The following is a 23,200-nucleotide window of genomic DNA, read 5'->3' on the forward strand; positions in this document are numbered from 1 at the left end:
CACCTGCTTTCTCTGTTAAAGGAGCACTGAAGAGGAATCTGTACCCGTATTTTTACCGCCGGAACTCAATACACACTTCCGACCTTTCTTATAACATCGAATTTGCCCTGTGCGACCGATTTCCCTAATTTAAATCCCATTAAATGTCCCAACTCCCGTCTTGTCTTTTTGAATTGCCCGCAGAGGGTGGGAGGAGTTCACCAACCTTTCACCCAGTCCCGTGGCGGCTTGCCGCCCTGCCATCGGCGGAGTGATACGTAGTGACCGGCGAAAGCAAAGAGTCCACGCGTATTTTTATTTCCGTGGGCATAATTTGCAGCTTTGTAGTCTCTGACTAGATCTATTTAATCACTGAAACCTAAGAAAAGCAAACTAACAGCGAAAGCGAAGCCGTCAAGCGACTGCCTTAAAGGCACTCCATGCGTTCGTCCACTGCTCCCACCGTCTGCGGGGAATTAAAGAAAAAAGGCGCTAGCCGGATTTTAATCCGATTTAAATTAAGGAGATCGGCCGTACAGGGCAATAATTACAATTTTCTAAGAATGCTCGGAACGTGTAGATCGGCTTCCCGCGGCAAAAAGACGAGCTTGGATTCCTCTTCAGTGCACTTCTAAGGTATGCACTTGCAGTGTTTCGTTGTAGTGCACATAGTCCAACTAGGTTCATGCATGATGCTTTTCGTGTGCCAAGTTTGTGGCGCGCAGCATGTCCAACGAAGCACTTCCAGGGTGTTCTTCAGTGTGGAGTGTAGCGCGTGACAATAGGATTAAAGGCCTACTTGACCAAAACTTTACTTCGGCTAATTTTGCGCTCGATATAGTGTGCATGTTGTTAACAATATTTATATTTAATATTAGGGCTTTGCAGCGTCAAAAATTTTAGTTAGAAGCGTTCAAAAACCTCTGTAGCAGACGACGCAGACCCCTAGCGGTGTGCTGAACAACTAACAAACCTGACCGGAAATGACGTAAATTTGAGACACCGGCATCGCCGGCTCGCCAGTTTCAGGCGTTCTGAAGTGAGTGCGCGCCCCTTGTAAGCTCTTCTTCTGGCGCGTTTCTGGCTGTTTGCACCGCGAAGCTCGATGGTATCCGAGAAAAATAAACTGCTGGCATCATGTAGACGAAGTGCATGGGCGCGGAAGGGAATACGAGGAATGCGGAAAGCACCATGTATACCTCTCGGCCACTGCCCTTCACCCCCGATCTCGAAAGCTGGTGTCAGCTGTCTGGAGCTCAGGTTTTAACGTGAATTCCCCTCTCTTCTTCAAAAAAGATAATGGTGGGTGACTGACGCTTCTGCCTCGCGCTAACCCCTTTTGTGGGTTGTGCTTTGTCAATAGACCTGTCCCGGTCTACATCATGCATCAGAGCACCTACGTCTTTCTGGCCCGATCGGCAAAGCATGCCACGAACCGAAGGCTTCGAGGCGTCTCTAATCGGGAGAATAAAGAGGAGGGGGGAATCGCTTGTCACAAGCTAGCTAAGCCGGTCCAGAAGTTAAAGTGGACGGCTTTGCTCATCGAGCAACGCCCTTTTGACGGCACGTTATTTACACCAGGCAGAAGTCTAGGAGAAGTCTGCTTCGTTTGAAAAGGAATCAACATATGCACGCCCGTTTATTGCAGGTACAGCTCTGCCCAATGCGCAATAATGCCGTCGTGCGCCGAGTGTATCTGCTGCCTCGGAAGATTTGCAGGCCGGGCTGAGAATCCTGGAAGGCCACACAAGCGTTACTGAAAACGTGGACTTTCTTACTGCCTCACGCCATTCACACTTGAGGTCGATTACAGGAAGCTTCAGCGTTACCATTCGAAACGCGTCTCCAAGTCCCCAGAGAACTGCACGCATGTTATTTGAATGATAATCTTTTCAAAGAATTTTGATTTTATTCAGTAGGGTAAGGGTGCGGGCTAGTTGGTGATCCATAACATATAAATACCATGACATATAAATATCAAATTTATATGTTTGGTTAGCGACAACTACGGTAATTTGCGCGGTGGGCGTATACGGTCGACTGGGGTTCGGCAACCACATCGTTCTGCCCAGCTGTGTGGTTTGAAAAGATTAGAAAAAGCTCTCCGTCCCTGCAGTACACGGGCTTTAAGTGGTCCTTGGTAAATACTGTAATGAACGCAACGCATAAGTTTTTGTTCATTTGAATCGACATGTATTTCGCAACGCGCAGTGGCTTGCCCGGCCGAGGCGCGCAAAGATGAACCAGCCCACCATCGGCACCGCACTGATGCCACGGTCCTCGAAGAAAAAAATATATATTTATTTTGCAACACAAATTTTGCTTCAGGCATATTCTTTCGCTTAACGCAGCACTTAATTCTCTTCAGCTCTCCTTTTACAGATCCATCTGTTTTTATTGATTTAACTGGCGTTCACAGCACCTGTTCCAAATTTCTGTGCACAGGCAGGAATACCTTTCGACGGGGGAGAAAAATGAGTAGGAAAAGGAGAAGGCAGGTCATTTTTTTTATCATTGATAGAGAACAACCATATTGCACGCACAGCAGAGCGCACATGTGCTGTTGGCACGCGCGTGCCCGCTCAAAAAAGCCGACTTCATAATACAAGCACTTCTACTTGGCCTCCATTTGAATATGCTTCCTTCCTCTGCTATATCAGAACTTTGCACAAGCTGTAATCGAATACTGCCAGGCAAACAGCGCTCACAAGCATTGCGGCGCGATCATCTTCACTGAGGTTGAGCCAGGACTTTTCTAGTCTACTACAGCAAATAAAACACGTTTAAAACTTTTTGTAGGCCGTTTCATCCGTTTCAAGATGTGTGTTTTCACATATAACCAGTATTTATCGCACAAAGGGCTGCACGCGCTACCGCTACCAGCGCGTTGCTCGAGCCGCAACGAGCAGACGCTCCGAACCCGTCCGGAGTACAGTCTCAAACATGCGTCACTTCCGGCGGGCGGCAATGGCGCCCGTTTTGCCAGTTTCGGTATTGAAAACTCCGATTTTTGCGTGCCTTTTTCACCGTAACTGCTTGAAACTGGAGAGTAATGTTTTGTGGGTAGCATAATACTATGCCTATAATAATACTATGCCTAGTAGACTATGAAAAAACAACCTTTTTACGGTTTGAAAAATTTCGGTCAAGTAGGCCTTTAAGTAGATAGAAAAATGCGCTTCACTCATAGCTGGAGGTGTACACAAATAATTTGCGAACATGGAAACCACGAAAAGCTTATCTCTTAGCGGTCTAAACTTGTAGCCCTGAGGTGATGTGCATTCTGCTGTCGACGGAGAGACCTGCACAGTGTCGTTCTCAGTGCAGTCCACGCCTCCACTTAGAAAAAAAAATTAAGCTTCTCTTTTTCCGTGTTTTGAAGACTTCTGCGAGAACATACACATTTAGAGCAGGTTGCATTCTGTTTATTCTCCCGTCTGACGCTACAGCACTAGTTCGATGAATCAACCGAAATACAAAAGACATAAAAACGAATTTCAATGCAAGGGTTGGCTGATTTGTAAAGCGGATTTGTAAAGCTGGCAGTATTTAACAGCTAAATGGGGTGACGCGTATTTCCTCACCCCAACACATGTAAGCGCCACCGAGGAAAAGATAAATACCACACTGCAGAAGGTACCGCATAAAAGTGTGTAAGGGCCGCACTTTTTTTCCCAGATTCGAGGGCCAATTTTGAGGATGCGGCCCATACGCGCGATGTGCGAAAAAAAATGTTCTTTATAAAGTAAAAGCACCAATCAAAGAACAAGCGGCATTTATTCTAGGTTCATTTGTGACTCGCGGAGTATTTTGACTCTGAGCTGGTGCTGTGCTCTGGTGCACGCCAATGCCGAAAGAAGGCGCGCAGCAGGTCCGCTGTCAACGCGTAGCCGTTGTTCCGCACTTCCATCATGTTGTAGAGCAGCTCTTCTTCCAGTTCGGGAAACTCGCACGGCTTGCCTCGGAAAGCGCACTTTTTGCAGCTTGTGTTCCTCAATGCATCCTTTTGGTTGCACCATCATGGGGCGCACTTCTCGGTCATGTCGAATTTCCTGCCCGCCGCACGCTTGCCGTGTTCGAGAGCTAGCTACCAGCCGTGCTAAAACTGCAACGCTCGGCGGCGGCACGCGAAAGCCACAACCACACCTATAGTATTCTAGAATATGAGGTAGTGTGTTCAGGCGCCGTCACTCACCATGCATTGGCGTGTCGCGGCGCGCGTCGAAAGAAACTGGAGTCGTGCGGCGGCGCTGCTGCAGCATGGGCTGGCGGGGAAAAGGCGCGCTTTTCTTTGTCGGCTGCTAGTCAGTGACGCGTACGCGTGCATTGATACGGTTGCGTGCTACGCGGCTCGTATATAGTTTTTCATGTGATCCCTTTCTCGTGCTATAATTGTCGCTGGCCGTCCGGCAGTGAAGAAATGCCGAATCGTCGGCGGCAACGGCAATGCTTTGCACCTGGGTGCACAATAGGCTACCTTTGCAATAAGGGTGAGCAGCCGTCGCTTTTCGCTGTTCCAAAAGATGAAGCGCGCAGGAAGGTCTGGGAGCGGAATTTGCACCGGAGAGACAGGGCCCTGGATGAAACGTGCTCGGTACATCAACTGCACTTCGAGCCATCGTGCATTCTCAGAGATTACGTACACGTTATGAAGGGAGAAGAAGTCGATATACCATGCGGGAAACCAGATTTGACGCCCGACGCTGTGCCGAAGTTTCTTCCCAATATTCCGAGCTACTTGTCAAAGAAAGCGTCCCAACCAAGAGTACTGGGGCTCGAGTGGAACAGAGAAAACGACGAGCTGAAGTATTCCCTCAAAAGCAGCGCTGGGGCTTCTCACGGTCAATAGAAACACCAAACGCTTCGTGCTGCAATCCTCAGCGAGAATATTTGATCCACTCGGCTCTTAAGTTCAGTGACAATAACGGCGAAAATGCTGTTTCAAGAACTTTGGATGCTTGGGTTGGGCTGGGATGAGGCATTGCCGCACGGCGTGAGTGAAAAATGGAAGAATTGGATCGATTCGGTGCATCACCTTAAGGACATTTCCCCACCTCGACGGTATGACAGCAGTGCCAACGGCACCCCTCAACTTCGCATATTCATGGATGGAAGCCCTCAAGTCTATGGAGCAGTCGCCTACCTGAGAAGCGAGAGCAATGGGAAAACAATGGTTTCTCTGGTCATGGCCAAAACGCGCGTCGCACCGATCAGGACGCTGTCCCTGCCACGGTTAGAGCTTCTTGGTGCTTTGATAGGTGCGAGGATGTGCGCATGTCTGAAGGAATCTCTGGGTTTGAACCTCGACGAAGTGACTTTGTGGACAGGCTCCATGATTGCACTATTTGGATAAAAGGATCAGCCGCTCAGTGGAAGCCCTTTGCGGCTAGCCGAGTTGGAGAAATCCAAGAAAAGACAAGCCCAATCGACTGGAGACACTGCCCTGGAATCCACAACCCAGCAGGTTTCCTAACTCGAAGAATTTCTCCAGATGCACTCAAAAGCTGTGAAAAATGGTGGAAAGGACCCAAGTGGCCTACGCAGTCACCGGCAACCTGGCTTGACACACCGGCTGATATCCCTACGGAGGCAGTCGACGACGAAAGAAGACACACAAAGTTAGCGGTCAGCCTTGTTGCAGCACAAGCCCCGCCACCATTAATTGAAATCAAGCGCTTCAGTAATTTGAAGCGCTTGCAACGAGTCACAGCTTAGGTGCGTAGGTTTGTGCACAACTGCGCTCGGAAAGTACGTCTGGAGGGCCCGCTCAGCGCTGACGAAATCAGGCAGGCACAGCATTTCTTGCTCCAGGCAGTTCAAAGAGAAGCTTTTGGCGAAGCGAAAGGCCTAACAGACAAGAGCAGTCGGTTTCAAGGACGTCCAGAACTGAGGAGTTTAAACGTGTTTCTGGATGACACTGGACTGCTGCGACTGCAGGGGCGTTTGCAACACTCCAACGTCAGCTATGATACCGCTCATTCCGTAGTTCTGCCTGCTTGTCACCCTCTCGTCGACCTCCTGATCCAAAGCACTCATCAATGGCTGCTACATGCGGGATGCCTTGACACCTTGACTCAGCTGTGAGAGAAGTTTTGGATAATATCTGGGCGACAAGTCGTAAAGAAAGTCCTGAGCCATTGTATGACCTGCAGAAAAATGAGCCGCAAAAGTGCCACGGAGCCTGTAGCGCCACTGTCACGAGACAGGGTGTCAGAAGCAGCTCCATTTGCGGTCACAGGTCTTGACTCCGCGGGACCACATTTAAAAAGACGGAAGACAAGATCAGAAAGTCGTACATTTTGCTTCTGGCCTGCGCAGTGACAAGAGCAGTACATCTAGAGATTGTGAGCGATCTCTCAACTGGCAGTTTCCTCATGGCGTTCCGTCGCTTCGTAGCGAGACGCGGCATCTGCTGCACGCTGTATTCCGACAATGCTAAGACTTTCCACCGCGCTGCAGCGGAGCTGAAGAAACTTTGGACGCCATCAAGAAGTACTAGACTATTTGTCCCAGCAAGAGATTGAACGGAAATTCAATGTGGAAACGGCAGCTTGGCGGGGAGGCTTTTAGTGCGCTCGGTGAAAACTGCATTGAAGAAGGTGCTGGGGTGCAGCTACGTGAACTTCGAAGAGCTCTGCACCATTCTGGCGGATATCGAAGCCATGATAAACTCTCGGCCTCTCACTGCGATCCCCTCTGACGCGGAAGAACCGGAGCCACTGACGCCGGCACACTTTGTTGTCGGAAAGCGCTTGACCGCTTTACCAACCTGCGGTGCACATCCCACGGCTGCCAGCTCCAACGTACTAACTCGTCGTTGGAGGCACAGACAACGCCTGACTAAAGGCCTGTGGAACCGGTGGCGAACCGAATACTAGCGTTCACTGAGGTCCCACTATCATTCTGAGGCTTCCGGTGGGAGAATACCTCAGCCGCATCCGAGGCTCGCACAAGAGAGCGAACGAAGGGTGGCGGATGTTTGTAACGCGCATCCAGAGTTCCCTCCACTTGTATCTTGAACCGAGAGTCAAAACCCTAGACGGACTAACAGCGTCACTGGTGGCGGATCAGGTAAAGGGCCACCTGTCGGAGGAAGCGCTAAAGTACATAATCCTTCAAGATGAGAAAAAGTGGGTGAAGGTGCCCGCGATGGCCGCGCTCCTTCAAACGTTTGTGGAGGCGGAGGGTAAGAACAGCGCCGGCAGAAAGTCCGAGCAGAACAATTTCGAGGGTCCCAGCGCTCGAGGTATCGCGCCAGTCAAGGAAAGGGGTAAACCGTTGAGGCTAAAGGATCAGGTGCCGAACGCTAAGCCGCGCTCCATCAGCTGCTTCAGGTGCGGCTCAGCAGGACATGTGAAATCGAACTGTCCGCACAGCTCAAGCCAGACCATCCCGAAGGCACTCTGTGAGAACGCAAATAGCCTGTCCGCTCGTGTAGCTATGGGGTGTGTAGGAGGCGGGCGTAGTGAGCTGACAGCCGTGGCACTCCGTTGCAAGGGTAAGGAAATAAACGCTATCCTAGGCGCAGGCGCGGAAATTACGGTTGTGAGGGAAAGTGTCGTACCACCCGGGCTGACGGAGCCTGACGGGAAAATAAATTTGATTTCCCCACTCGGAGAAAAGGTGGAAGCCAAGCTGGCGGTATTGCCAATGACTATGCAGAAGGACACAGGAGTTTTCGTTGACGTAATGGAAGCCGTACCTGTGCTCTGCGCCCTCACTGAAAAGTTGGACACGCAAACCGATTGCCTACTGTCGCAGGAGGCATGTGAGTTCCTCCAGTTGGAAGGAAAATCCCAAGGGATTATAGCTTCAGGTGAAGGGAACCGCAGACTTCACAGTCGCGTGATACAGAGCAAGCCGCTGGAGATACAGGTGGTAAGCTGATCGCCCAGACTTCTCTACGCGATGAGAGAGTAGGCTCTGAGGAGAGTGAAGTCGCTGGACCCACAGTAACGCCAGGGAATGCGAAAATCATGGCGGAGGTGTTCAGGGAGGAGCAAAGGCAAGATGAGACTTTGCAAAAGGCATGGAAAGATGCGCAGGCCGGCAAGGGAGGTATGACGGTAGTCGACGGGCTTCTCTACAACACGGATAGGATTGTGGGGCAGCCGGTAATGCAGCTTTTACTGCCCAAGTCCCGGCGTGCAGATGTCCTTCAGACTGCCAATGAGTCAAGCTGGGGAGGCCACTTGGGGTTTCGGAAAACAAAGGCTGGAATGAAGTATGCCTTTTTCTGGCAGAGGCTGCACGAAGACGTAAGGCTACACTGCGATAGTTGACACAGTTAGACGCGATCAGACCTACGCAGGGCGGACAACGTGCCCATTCAACCGTTGGTAAGGCCCCCCTATCGCTTCGAGCAGGTGAATAATAATGTAATCGGACCGCTTGGACCTCCGTCAGGGAGAGTTCATAGGTACGCGTTGTGCGTCATCGATCTGTGCACTCGCTGGCCTGAAGTAATTTGTCTACGCTCCCTCAGAGCCAGGGCGGCCTGCGACGCCCTCCTGACGGTGTTCAGCATGACCGGTGTGCCGGAAGTAGTCGCGTCGGACTGCGGCACGAATTAAACCGCGGAGCTCACGAAAGGGTTTTTGGCAAAATTGGGCTATTCGCCGAGATTTTCAACCCCGGGCCACCCGGAAAGTAACGGGGCAGTGGAGTTCTTCAATAGGACTTTTAAGAGCATGTTGTATCATGTTATACAGAAGGAGGGCAGGAATTGGGACAGGTACAGGGTCCGTCAAAAGTTCCCAGGCCACAGGGTCCGCTTTTCATCGGTATATCCTGCCACTTAAGATTCCGATAGAGCTATCGAGGTTCTCAGATGGTAGAACGATCCTTCTTCTATTCTCTACAGATATTTTGAGCTTCGAGGGTATCTGAACAGCCCGACTATGCTGCTCAAAAGCAAACTCTGTGGCCTTGGAACTTTTGACGGACCCTGTACATCCCTTTCCTCCTGTGGGCTATAGGGAGGTGCCCAATGACACGACGGGGGTAGCCCCTTTCCAGCTGCTCTACGGGCGGCAACCGACGGGCCCGTTATCTATATTGAAGCGCTCTTCGACAGGCGATACGAACTTGCCACCAGCATTAGCTGCGTCCCCCGCAGAATACTTGAGACAGCGGCAAGCGCACTTACGGCAAGCGGCGGAAGCGGCGGAGCTGATCAGTGAAAAGCAGCAGAAGCTGTATGCCCGCCAGTATAACCAGCGTGCTTCCATCAAAAGCTTCGAGGTTGGGGAAGCGATGCTCGTGTTTGACGACCAGCGCGTAAGGAAAATGTTCATAAGATGAAAGGGGCCAGGTACGGTCACCGGCAAGTACCGCGACCATTCCTACTTTGTACAATTGCCTGAAGGGGATAAAAGGCTCGTTCATGCCGGGAAACTCCGCGCATATCAGAGTAGGGTAATGGCGCTTATCGTCATGTTTGAGGAGGACGAAGCGTTCGGGGAAGTTGGATGTGCACCTCGCCAAACGAGTTCCCAGCCAGGAACAGAGATACTCTCTGCTGACATGACCGCGCACATGCGGTAGAGGGACCAAAGTGCCATTCGGGACATATTTAAGAGGTACCGAGAGACTCTTCGACGAGAAACCCGGGGTCGCTAAAGTAAAAGAGCACGACATATTTACTCGCTTAAGTGGACAACATATGAGTGCATCTGAAATCTCTTCTGTGCTTCGGGCATTGTCTCTCTCCATACATTTCACTAGCTGCCCGCTGTATTGGGACTCAGGTTCGCCGTCCATTCTCCCCTCCCGCTTTTTTTTCTCTCTCTTTTCTTCTTTTTTTTTCGTCTTTTCTCCCCGCGACCGCATACGTGGGTGGCGGGCGACGACATTTACTCTTTCCCCTCCCTGTTCCGTTTGTGTATTTTTGTTAATTTTTTTTTATGTCCCTTGAGCCATTCTTCCTCCTGCATCGTCTGCTTGTTTTGGCTCATGTGTCGAACACCTGTACAGATGATGACCCTTTAAGAAGAGAAGCAACAACCATGTAACTTCAGTCTTGAAAAAGGACAGGCTCTCTCCGAAACGTCGACTCCCAATAAATGTTTACTTAAAAGAAGCGTTTCTTAATTTCGCATCTTATTTTTAGCAACCAAGTACGTTTATCTTATTGTGCTACATCTCCTCGATGGCTGCTAGCAACCCTTCTAAAACAGTTTTTTGGAAATATCCCCTTCATCCGCCAACATGGGCAGTAATTGGAGATTCCCAGACTAAACACCTCTTTAACCATTTCGACCCCTCGAATCGGTGCTCCCCGGCATTCATCACTCAGCCTGGTGCGAAGATCAACGACATTCGGAACCTGCTGGACTTAATGCCTCCATCGGTGAGCGGATTTATACTATATTTGGGGCCCAATGACCTAAACAGCGACGACATCCGGACTGCAATTGAGCGGTACGCCGAGGCCTTTAACATCATCCGCACGGAACGGCCTCAAGTGCACGTTATCTACGCAACGTTGGTTCTGCCACGCGTCCCAAACCGCCGGCGACGCTCTAGCAACTGACGGTCAGTGGACAGATTCAATCGCCGGGCAGAGAGCTTCAATCGCCAACTGGTTGAACTTTGTCATCGAGAACACAATGTGTTTTTTCTTAACCACTCTCTGGAGGTTTTCCCCCCAACCAGTGTACTCGCTGCAGATGGAGTGCATCCAAGTTTCCGTGGAGTTTCGGTGTAGGCGTGGCAGATTTACAACCTGCTCCTCGACTACCATCGGCATCGCCTGACAGAGTGGCAGGACCATCTAATGACAACAGATGAGTATACCGACCCCACCATGGAGTATCCCACTCGAGCTGCTCCTAGCTACTCGGAGATCCTCACCAGCGGCCAGAAAAAGGACAGACAAGGTGAAAACTCCCCAACCACACCTCAGATGCATCGACAGGTGGAGGAGCATCGAACACCTGGGTGTCGGGCCAAGATACCACTACAGCACCCAAGGCTTTCGCGCGATGGAGAGAGTACGACATCATCCGTGACCCACCGCCGAGCCCTACTCCCAACACCAACGCGGCCACCACCTTTTCCCAATGTGGATAGCAACATGATAACCTCTACCTCCTCCAGGGAACCGAGACGAAACAGAACCACCGAGAGACCGGAGTTAACAAGAGTCCTACGCACCGGACCCCACCAGCAGCAACCTCCATCCAAGGCTAACCACCTGGATCCACCAACCTCCCGAAGCACAGCACAGAAACCCACCGAAAACAGCACGAGGACTCCAGCAAGCCCCGGCGCAGCCTCAGGCCATCCAGACCAGGCACAGCGACAAACGCCTTCCACGGTGGGAGGCCACATGGGTGCCGCCATCAGCTCGAAACCGGAAATCCCAAGCACCGCTCTGTCTCGTTACGATCTCCGAAAGCGCTGTGGTTCCGCACAACGCGTTGGTCAACACTGACAACCAGGCCTCGTGAGTACGCCGACTCTCTCTTTCTCAGCCTACCGACAGCCTTCCTCAAATAATTCCAAATTTTTAAAGTTGAGAAAAATCGTGGATAAACGAATAAGGCACGAACTCCATATCCATAGCCTAAAGATCTATATGCAAACCAAAATCGCACCAAAAGGTTTACAAATTTCAATAACACCATCAATGGGTAACCTGCGTGATGCGGAAAAGGATAATTGGAATCGTGTACTAGAATGTGCCTCTTTGGATTTGCTTGGAGTTACGGTTGGCCATTTTGAGAGGGTTTTGGGGGCTCTGAAGAAAAATAGAGAGTCGAGCTCGTCAACACATTCCCCTAACCGCGCCTGAGGCCACCGAACTTACACTCTTTCAGGAAAAGAGAACCAGCAAGGTACGCGAAATAAAACGGAAAAAATTCATTAGGGACGGGATTCCACACCTCGCGTGGACGAACCCAGCAGCACGCGAAGAATCCGGAACGGAGGTAGCTACTAATAATCATCCCATTGTTATGCCAAGCCCCAACAACAAATTCAACGCAACGACACAAACGACATTAATACCGACAACACAAGCAGAACGCTTTGGAACGGGAGCAGCCACTAATGATGAACCCGCTGCTACAAGCTCTGGTTTCCAGGATAGCATTATTAATCTATCATCCAGCGCCTTAACAATTGACGAGAGATCAGTTCTTTCTCGAGGCCTTACGTTCTGCCCCACCACAAGTAAATACAATGAATTCTCAGTTTTAAAAGATTTGGACAATTTGGCACGAATGTTGCGACTCAAAGAATACTTTTGTGATAGGCCCCAACTTTTTATTTATTTATTTATTTGAAAATACTGTTGGCCGTGGGGCCGTTACAGTGGTGGGGCGTGACACTTGAAAAGCAAAAAGGTTTTGTCGATTATACAAAAATACAAAGTGAATCTTCTATACAATCATTTCTTACCGCGTAATGTTTCACTTTTTATACAGAAGCAGTGTTAGTAAATATTCACTTGAAAACCAGTTATTTCACACAGAAAAGGAAAAATAACAAAAAAATCTACAATCTCGGCCTGCACCTTAGGCGAGTTGATTAGGCGTATGACACGAAAAAAAACTTTTTTAGTGCGAAATGGATATAGATTTTTCGAAAGTTGTTAATGTACTGGACTGTAAGAGAGATTCTGGTAAATTATTCCATTCTGTTATCGTCCTCGGAAAATAAGAATTAGCGTACACATTAATGCGTGGGTTCGGGGTTTGGTAACAGTATTCATTGCTTGCTCTGAGATGTTTAAGTTGTTTTCGGACCAAGTAATGGGAGCTATTGATATTGAAGGAATTTCTTGAGAGCTGAAATAAAAATTTCAGTCTGGTTACTCGGCGACGTTCGGCTAGAGGTGGCAAATTGAGAAGACACAACATCTTTGTTACAGCATCAGTACGCGCATATCTGGACATTATGAATCGAGCTGGTGCTCTTTGCACACTTTCAAGTTTTTTTATTAAGCCACTTTCTACAGGATCCCATATAATGCAGACATATTCTAATGTTGGTCGTACATAAGTTAAATAGGCAGCTAGCTTGGCAGACTGTGAGGCCAGTTTCAATCTGTGAGGCCAGTTTCAGTGCGGACAGCAGAAAATTCTGCGTTACAAACCAACACTGGACTCCTAACATGGGAAGAAACAAACACTTGGACATGTATATTAATGCGGTCCAGAACGACATAATTCGCGCTTACAAAAGCCACCCTCCAGGGAGACCGAACCTGTCCAAAAAAGAACGGGAGCATTGAAGGCTCTCAGCACATGAACAGATGTAACCATAAAGCCAGCAGATAAAGCAGGCGGTATAGTAGTCATGGATAGTGAAGCATACATTGAGGAAGGCTTGAGACAGCTCTCTAACACTTGCTTGTATCAACTTCTTTATTTATTTATTTATTGTACCCTCAGGGCCATAGGCATTACAGAGGGGAGTGAGTTAATTAGGATAAAGAACAATGAATACAATACAGTGAAAACAGGTAGTACAGAATAAATTTTCTCCAAATTAAAACAAACAACATTCACAAAGCGTAAATAACATCAAATGAATGTACATAACACAGTGGAAACAGATATAACACATGAATAAACTTCTTTCAGAATAAACAATGTTAGCTATTGCGTCGTGAAAGGTTTTGTTATCTGCAATGGCTGCAATATCGGGGGGAAGGCGGTTCCATTCCACAGATGTGCGAGGAAGATATGACTGAAAAGAAGATTTGGTGTGGCATGTTGGGATGCCAACCTTGTGGCGGTGATCGATGCGACGTGAAATGTATTCTGGGGGTGATATGAAATAGTCGTGAAGCGTGACGTGATGATATGCAACTTTACGGCGATATTGTAACGGTGGGAGTGACACGTTAGATTTCATGGCTGCGATGTTGCCGTACGGTTGTAATTTGAAAGAATGAAGCGAACGGAATTATTTTGGACTAGTTCCAAGGAATATACAAGGTTATCATGTGTAGGGTCCCATATTGATGTTGCGTATTCTAGTTTAGGACGTATAAGTGTTTTATAGAGTATAACCTTAAGAGATGAGGGAGCGGCTGAAGAAGACCCATGAAGAAGACCCAACCCCACAATACCAACAATATATAGCAGAGACTCTGGATCAGCTTGCGCAAAAAGGGGACATAACCCTAAGGTTATCTAAAGCCCTCACCGCACCACACCCGTCGCCAGGTCGATTCTACTTACTACCGAAAATCCACAAAAAGGATAACCCTGGCCTTCCTATAGTATCTGGCATTGGCACGATTACAGAACCATTTTCCAGCTACATTGACACATTAATCAGGCGTATTCCAACAACACACCCATCCTACATACGAGACACAAACCATTTCCTTCGCGAAATAGCAGGCCTTAAACTTCCGGAAGGAGCCTTTCTGGTAACATTAGATGTAATCTCAGTCTACACTAACATTCCCCATTCCGGTGGCATCAGATCTCTGACCGAAGCATACAAGCAAGATAGAAAAGAGGAGTCCCCTGCCCCACGTGTTCTAGAAATACTTGCGAAAATCGTACTCGAATACAACTTTGAATTTAACGATCAACACTACTTACAAATTAATGGCACAGCCATGGGTACAAGGATGGCCCCCACCTACGCCATCATCTTCATGCATAGTATTGAATCTAAATTTTTGCAAAATTCTCTCATCAAGTCCATCCTATATAAACGCTATTTGGATGGCATTTTTTTAATTTGGACTGACACAGAGCAAGAACTCCTACACTTTGTTGAACAATTCAACCTTGTCGACCCCAACATATCGTTCACTCACGCATACTCCCACACCACAATTAACTTCCTAGATGTCGAGATTTTGGTAAAGGAAGGCTCACTTAACACCAGCGTATATAGAAAACCGACGGACCGTCAACAATACTTACACTTTAAAAGTTGTCATCCTCGTCACTCCAAAACAAGTATCCCATACTCTCAGGCACATCTATTTAAAAGAATCTGTTCACAAGATCAAGACTTCGTGACGAGTTCCAATCGCATGCGAGAAGTCCTCACCAAGCAAAGATATCCCCCCGCCATTGTCGACGATGCAATTCAAAGGGCATCTAAACTCAACCGAGAGGAAATACTAGATGGACGTCGACGCAGTGAAGAAACAGATCACCGGGCAAACTTGGTACTCACCTTCACAAATAATCCCCCAACATAAACAAAATCCTTAAAAAAACATTTCAACATTCTCGAACAAAGCGAGCGCCTCGCCAAAATTTTCACTACTCCCCCTCACGTAGTCTACAGCGACCGAAAAACATTCAAAACATTCTCGTACACTCAAAAACACGTAACCACTTGGGGTTGGGTTGCCGACCCTGCGCCAAAAGTAGATCCCAGGTCTGCAAACATATGCAAACAACAAGCTGTGCAATAAGCACAGCCTCACTCTTTAAATGGGAAATCAACGGCGACTTTAATTGTGACTCCTCCAACGTTATCCATCTCCTAGAATGTGGTGTGTGCAGTATGCAGTACATTGGACAAACGGTTAACCCTCTACGAATTCGCTTTAATGACCACCGCGCTCATGCCCTGTCTCTACCTAACCTCCCTTTGTGAAAACACATTAATGACAAAAAAACACCCATTTGAAGTATTTAAATTAACAGTCTTGCGGGGTCGGTTCAACAACACCCGGGAACGGGAGCAACGCGAGTCGTACTTTATTTATAAGTTTGTAACAATCGCCCAAGGCATTAATGAGAACCTGGGCGCTTTGTCTTCAATACGCCCCTTGCAAATCCAGCACTAACCTTGCAGTGCCGGCTTGACAAACCTCGGCCGTTCCTTTCCCCCATACGCTTACACCGATGTCTTCATCGCACACAGCGCTCTTACCTTCCCCCGTTCGACCATCTTGACGAGAGCGGCGCAAAGAACCTTAAGCACTCCCGCCATTCGCAGTGGCCCCACGCGACAATTCTTCCCCAAAGTCGCCTCCGTTTCCGGCCTTTTCTTTTCCTTTCCTTTTTTTTGTTGTTGTTGCTTCTGTGCGTGTCCGCATGTGAGCGTATCTACACCCCACGTGTGTCTAGTTAAAATCCACTCTGCCCGCCTTGACTCATCCTGCCAAAGGAGTTACACCTGGCGGAAGTTCCCCGCCCCCCCCCCCCCCTCTTTGTTTCTTTGTATTTTGTTTACTCGCTTAATTGGACAACATTTGAGTGCATCTCAAATCTATGCTGTGCTTCGGGCACTGTCTCTCCATACATTTTACTAGGTGCCCGCTGTATTGGGACTCAGGTTCGCGGTGCATTCTCCCCTCCGGCTTTTTTTTTCTCTCTTTTCTTCTCCTATATTTTCGTCTTATCTCCCCGCGACCGCATACGTGGGTGGCGGGCGACGACATTTACTCTTCCCCCTCCCTGTTCCGTTGGTGTATTTTTGTTATTTTTTTCTTTTTTTCTGTCCCTTGAGCCATTTTTCCTCCTGCATCGTCTGCTTGTTTTGGCTCATGTGTCGAACACCTGTACATATGAAGACCCTTTAAGAAGAGAAGCAAGAACCATGTAACTTCAGTCTTGAAAAACGACAGGCTCGGTCCGAAACGTCGACTCCCAATAAATGTTTACTTAAAAGAAGCGTTTCTTAATTTCGCATATATATATATATATATATATATATATATATATATATATATATATATATATATATATATATATATATATATATATATATTGTTACGGCTATAATCTTTATAGCCGGGGTGTTCTAGCTGGTTCAACAGACAGCTGGCTGTACGGCTTCTGTCGTACACTCTGTACGACAGAAGCCGTACAGAGTGTCCCCAACAGAACGACAGGTCATCAATCAAGAAGTTCGGGATATGCTGCAAAAGGGTGTTATACAAGAGTCCTGCAGTCCTTGGGCCGCTCCTGTCATTCTGGTCAAAAAGAAAGATGGTACATGGCGCTTTTGTGTGGACTATCGCCGCCTGAATGCTGTAACAAAGAAAGACGTGTACCCGCTTCCTCGGATTGATGATGCCATTGACTGCCTGTTCTCTGCATCGTACTTCTCATCCGTTGACCTACGGTCGGGCTACTGGCAGATCCCTATGCATCCCGAGGACAAAGAGAAGACCGCTTTTATCACACCGGACGGCCTTTTTGAATTTAACGTAATGCCTTTTGGGCTCTGCAATGCTCCTGCAACGTTTGAGCGATTTATGGACGCGATCTTACGGGGCTTGAAATGGCATATTTGTATGTGCTATCTCGATGATGTCGTCATTTTTGGCCGGACATTCAATGAGCACAACGAACGCCTCGCCCTTGTGCTGGATTGCCTGAAACGCGCTGGTCTGGTGCTTAATTCGAAGAAATGTCGTTTCGGTGAACGTCAGACGTTGGTGCTCGGACACCTCGTCGACAGTGAAGGTGTCCGCCCTGACCCGCAGAAGACCGCGGCTGTAGCATCATTTCCAACACCTCAGACTGCAAAGGAACTTCGCAGCTTCCTCGGACTTTGTTCGTATTTTCGCCGCTTTATTCCCCGTTTCGCTGACATCGCTCACCCGCTCACGAGCTTGCTCCACAAAGACGCTCCCTATGATTTGACATCTGAGTGCGATTCTTCTTTTCGTCAGCTTAAGCTTCTCCTCACATCGCATCCAATTCTCCGCCATTTCAATCCTTCTGCCCCAACAGAAGTGCATACTGATGCCAGTGGTGTTGGCATTGGTGCCGTGTTAATTCAGCGTTATGGCGACAAGGAACACGTCATTGCTTATGCCAGCCGTTGCCTGAGCAAATCTGAGCGTAACTATACCATTACTGAACAGGAGTGCCTTGCGGTAGTTTTTGCCGTTCAGCGGTTTCGCTGCTACCTCTATGGGCGACCTTTCACAGTGGTTACCGACCACCATTCCCTCTGTTGGCTGATCAACCTCCGTGACCCATCTGGCCGTCTTGCACGGTGGGCAATCCGTTTGCAAGAGTTTGATTATACAGTGTCGTACAAGAGTGGACGCCGACACGCTGACACAGACTGTCTCTCTCGGTTGCCGCTTGCAACGACGGAATGTGACGCCGACGACTTTGACCACTACATCGCATCCGTAGAACCTAAATTCCCCGATGCCCGTACATTCCGCGAGGAGCAACGGAAGGATCAGCATCTCACGTCATTCTTTACCGCTGCGCAGGACCCTACAACCTCCTGTGCATTCTGTGTACGCGATGGTCTTCTCTACAAGAAGGTCTACTCCGCAACTGGTCTCCGTTTCCTTCTGGTTGTGCCTGAAAGTCTACGCTCATCTGTTTTGCGTGTCATGCATGACGATCCCACTTCGGGACACCTGGGTTCTGCGAGGACACTCCACCGCATCCAAGAGCGCTTTTACTGGCCACGTATGCGCGATACGACTGAGAAGTATGTGGCTAGTTGTGCACAGTGTGCGAGTCACAAACGTTCCACCGGTCCTCCTCCTGGTCTTCTTCACCCGGTGACGCCTCCCAGATTTCCTTTTGAGAAGGTTGGGATAGACCTCTTGGGACCTTTTCCCAAGTCCCATGGCTGCAACCGTTGGATTGTCGTCTGTACAGATTACCACACTCGTTACTGTGAGACAGCTGCTCTCCCCTCGGCTACTGCATTTAACGTCTCTGTCTTTCTGCTGCATTCTGTGGTCCTGCGCCATGGACCCCCGCGAGTCGTAATCAGCGACCGTGGCCGCCAGTTCACCGCCGATATTGTTGAAGCACTCCTTCGATTGTGCACAGTGCAGTTCAGACATTCTACCCCCTATCATCCACAAACCAATGGTTTAACGGAGCGAACCAACCGGACACTCACCAACATGCTTTCCATGTACGTCGCTCCTGACCACAAAGACTGGGACTCCATCCTACCTTTTATCACATACGCATACAACACCGCTCAACACGAAACTACGGGTTACAGTCCGTTCTTCCTCCTCTATGCCCGCTCTCCACGACACACCCTGGACACTATACTTCCGTTCTCCACCGACGATGACCCTGGCATCGCTGAGATCCTCTGCAATGCTGAAGAAGCCCGCCAACTAGCCCGCCTGAGAACTCTCGCCTCACAGGACCGCTCCAAAGCCCGCTACGACGACCATCATCGCCGAGTCACCTACCTCCCTGGCGAGTTGGTCTGGGTTTGGCGTCCACTCAGGAAGCGTGGCTTAAGCCAGAAACTGCTCGCGAACTATACCGGTCCCTATGTCATCTTGGAGCGACTCAGTGACCTCACTTATAGGATTGCGCGCGTCACCGCAAGCGGCCGACGTTCTGCCCGCACAGAACTCACCCATGTCGCGCGGCTGAAACTTTGTCATCCACGTGCCGATGCCTGACTCGCCCAGCGGGCTTCGCCTGCGACGGGGGAAGTGTTACGGGATTGGAGAAACGCAGGAAGGGCAAGGCCGGAGAACAAAGGAAGAAGAAGTTGAGAGTGTTGTGCCCCGCTGGACGCTGATTCCCGCTCGCCGATCGAACCTCTCGCCGCTGGCCTGTTGAACCAGCTAGAACACCCCGGCTATAAAGATTATAGCCGTAACAATATATATATATATATTGTGAAGAAGATGGACCCCTTCGCTGGACGCCGATGAAGAAGAAGCGGTTGTGGGATTGACATCGCGCAGATCGCGTCGGTCTTGGTCGCCCCGCTCCATCGCCGACCTCGACGCCGTCCCCGACGTCCTTCTTCTACATTTGGTGGAGGTGCTGCCTGATCTCCTTGCCTCACGTATGGCAAGACGAGCTCGTATGGCCGTAGACGAACACCCACCGGCCGCCCCGATGCCCCAGCCGGTTTTCTGCTCTGGCTCCTTACGCCTGCGCGACCCTGCGCTCTTTAGCGGCACCGACGACACAGACTGCGATGACTGGCTTGCTTCATACGAGCGAATGAGTTCCTACAATAAGTGGGACGACGTCACTAAGCTAACAAATGTCATCTTTTATTTGACCGGCGTTGCCAACTTGTGGTATCGTAACCACGAAGCCGATATCACGACATGGGACACATTCAAGGATAACCTTATCACCGTGTGTGGTCGTTCCGCTGTACGCAAGCTCCGCGCCGAACAACGCCTGCACGATCGATCACAGCGGCTCGGCGAAACATTCACAAGTTATATTGAAGATGTGATCCATCTCTGCAGTCGCGTCAACGCACAGATGTCCGAAAAAGACAAGATCAAGGACATCCTGAAGGGCATCGAACATGACGCCTTTCAAATGTTAACGTCCCGGGATTTGACGACTGTTTCCCAAGTTGTCAACCTTTGCCAGAGCTACAATGAGTTGCGCAAGCAGCGCCTCATCACTCCACCACCTTCCGGGCCTGTGGAACCACTTTCTGGTCTCTCTACATCTGGGAGCTCCACGCTGCTGCAGCAGCTCAGACATCATCCGGGACGAAGTTGCTCGCCAGATATCTTTACTTCCGACGAACTGCGAGCTGTCCCAAAATTTGGCGCCCCTTCGACAGGTCATTGCCGACCGCGTGGCAGAGGCCCTTCCCTCTGTCGCTCCACCAGCTCCAATGCCTCAGCCCGCACCAGCCGTTGAGCCCCTCGCATACGCCGACGTCCCTGCCGCTTCACCAATGACGCCCGCTCCTGTCGCCCCGCTGACCTACGCTGCCGTCGCTGCCCGACCACAGCCAGCTAGCTACCCTTTGGTCTACGCTACACCTCCAGGACCTGTACAGCAATTTCTTCCGGCGCCACAGCCTGTTATTCCACCTCCTCCGCAGCGCCGCAATCCATGGCGAACAAGTGACAACCGTCCCATCTGTTATTCCTGTGGGTTTGCTGGCCATGTTGCCAGGTACTGCAGAAATCGCACTCACGACGTTTTTGTACCGCGCCGCATGTCAGCTTCCTGGCAGCCGCCCCGAAATCAGTACGCAGCCGCCGATACATCTGCAAGTTCCGTCGCGAATGACCGCTCCTTTTCTCCTCGCCGCTCACCCTCGCCGTGTCGCCGCTCCCTATCTCCTCTGCGACGGCGTCCCAATCTGGCACAAGAGGAAAACTGATTGCCGCAGTTCCTGAGGCGAGAACTGCGCAACGAGCGAACTGTCAAAGGCCTCACGTATCTCCCGCGAATCTACTTGAAGTTTCTGTTGACGGCGTTATAGTACTGGCTCTGGTCGACACCTGCGCTGCTGTTTCTGCCATGGCTGCCAGTCTTTGCCGTTCATTGCGCAAAGTAACGACACCTATTTCCGGATTCTCACTTTGCACGGCAAGTGCCCAGCCTGTCAACCCTATAGCGGTGTGCACAGCACGAGTCGTCATTCAGGAAGTTGTGTACGCAATAGAGTTCCTCTTTTTGTCTTCCTGCTCTCATGATCTTATCTTGGGCTGGGATTTTCTGTCGCGAAATAATGCGGTGATCAACTGTGCTCGTGCCGAACTGGAGTTTTTTGCGCTTGACGTACCGTTGCCGAACGTTCCTTCTCCGAAAGTCGTCGTTGCCGAAGATATTGACCTCCCTGCGTGCTCTTTCGTCCTTGTGCCCACCGCTTGCGATTTTCCCCGCAGTGCCGATGTCCTTTTCACACCCTCGCCCATCTTTCTAAACCGCAAAAGTCTTCCCCTGCCTTATGCCGTACTTTCTATATCGGCTGGCCTCACCGCGCTCTGGCTTTCTAATACGTTCTCCTTTCCCGTCTCCCTGCGTCGTGGCGAATGCCTCGGCACCGTACAGCTCATTGATTCCATTCTCACCGCTGACGCAACCACCGCTTCGCAGCCTGGTGACTTGGCTGCGCTCACACCACCTGTTCTTGCGCCGGACCAGTCGTCTCCTGACGTTTTCCTCCGCTCCATCGACGCCAATCTTCCTGGTCCTCAACGCACTGAACTTGTCGCACTGCTTCATCAGTTCCGTTCTTCATTCGACTTTCATCAGCCTGCTTTGAGCCGCACATCAACTGTCGCCCACCACATTGACACCGGTTCTCATGCTCCTCTGCGTCAGCGCCCATATCGTGTCTCTGCCATCGAGCGCCGAGTTATTGAAGACCAAGTTGATACTATGCTTCAGAATGGCGTGATCGAGCCTTCTAGCAGTCCGTGGGCCTCTCCTGTAGTCCTGGTGAGGAAGAAAGACGGTTCTATTCGCTTCTGCGTTGACTACCGTCGCCTAATAAAGTCACGCGGAAAGATGTGTACCCTCTACCGCGTATAGATGATGCATTGGACTGTTTACAAGGCGCTGAACTCTTTTCTTCGCTCGATTTACGCTCCGGTTACTGGCAGGTACCCATGGCTGCGGAAGATCGCCCTAAAACCGCATTTGTCACCCCCGAAGGCCTCTTTGAATTTACCGTCATGCCTTTCGGTCTGTGTAATGCTCCTGCTACATTCGAGCGTATGATGGACACTATTCTGCGTGGCCTGAAGTGGAAGACGTGCCTGTGTTACCTTGACGACATCGTGGTGTTCTCGCCGGACTTTGCGACCCACCTCTCTCGCCTGAAGCAGGTCTTGACATGTCTTGCGAATGCCGGTCTGCATCTCAACTTGAAGAAGTGTCGTTTCGCTGCTCGTGAGCTGAATATTTTAGGCCACGTTGTGTCCAAGGAGGGTATCCACCCTGATCCCGCCAAACTTCGAGCTGTGACTGCCTTCCCGAAACCTACTACCATTAAGCAACTCAGGAGCTTCTTGGGCTTGTGTTCATACTTCCGGCGTTTTATACGGAACTTTGCTTCCATTGCCGCCCCGCTGACTCAGCTCGTTGGCCATAACTCAGACTTTTCGCTGTGGTCACCAGCATACGACACCGCCTACAATACCTTGCGCCGCCTCCTCACAGCTCCACCCATCCTGCGCCATTTTGACCCCCAGGCGCCCACCGAAGTGCACGTAGACGCCAGTGGTGTCGGCCTCGGCGCTGTGCTTGCTCAGCGCCCCTCTGGCTTCGGCGAATACGTGGTCGCTTATGCCAGCCGTACTCTCACGAAAGCTGAAACTAACTACTCAGTAACGGAAAAGGAGTGCTTGGCCGTTGTCTGGGCACTCACAAAGTTTCGACCTTACCTTTACGGCCGTCCTTTTGATGTAGTCACTGACCATCATGCGCTCTGCTGGCTTTCATCGCTCAAAGATCCATCCGGCCGGTTGGCACGATGGGCTCTTCGCCTCCAAGAATATGATATCCGTGTCGTTTACCGATCTGGTCGCAAGCATACCGACGCCGACGCTTTG

Source organism: Amblyomma mixtum, chromosome 10, assembly GCF_055824585.1.
Source record: "Amblyomma mixtum isolate Tamu chromosome 10, ASM5582458v1, whole genome shotgun sequence".
Lineage (NCBI taxonomy): Eukaryota > Metazoa > Arthropoda > Arachnida > Ixodida > Ixodidae > Amblyomma > Amblyomma mixtum.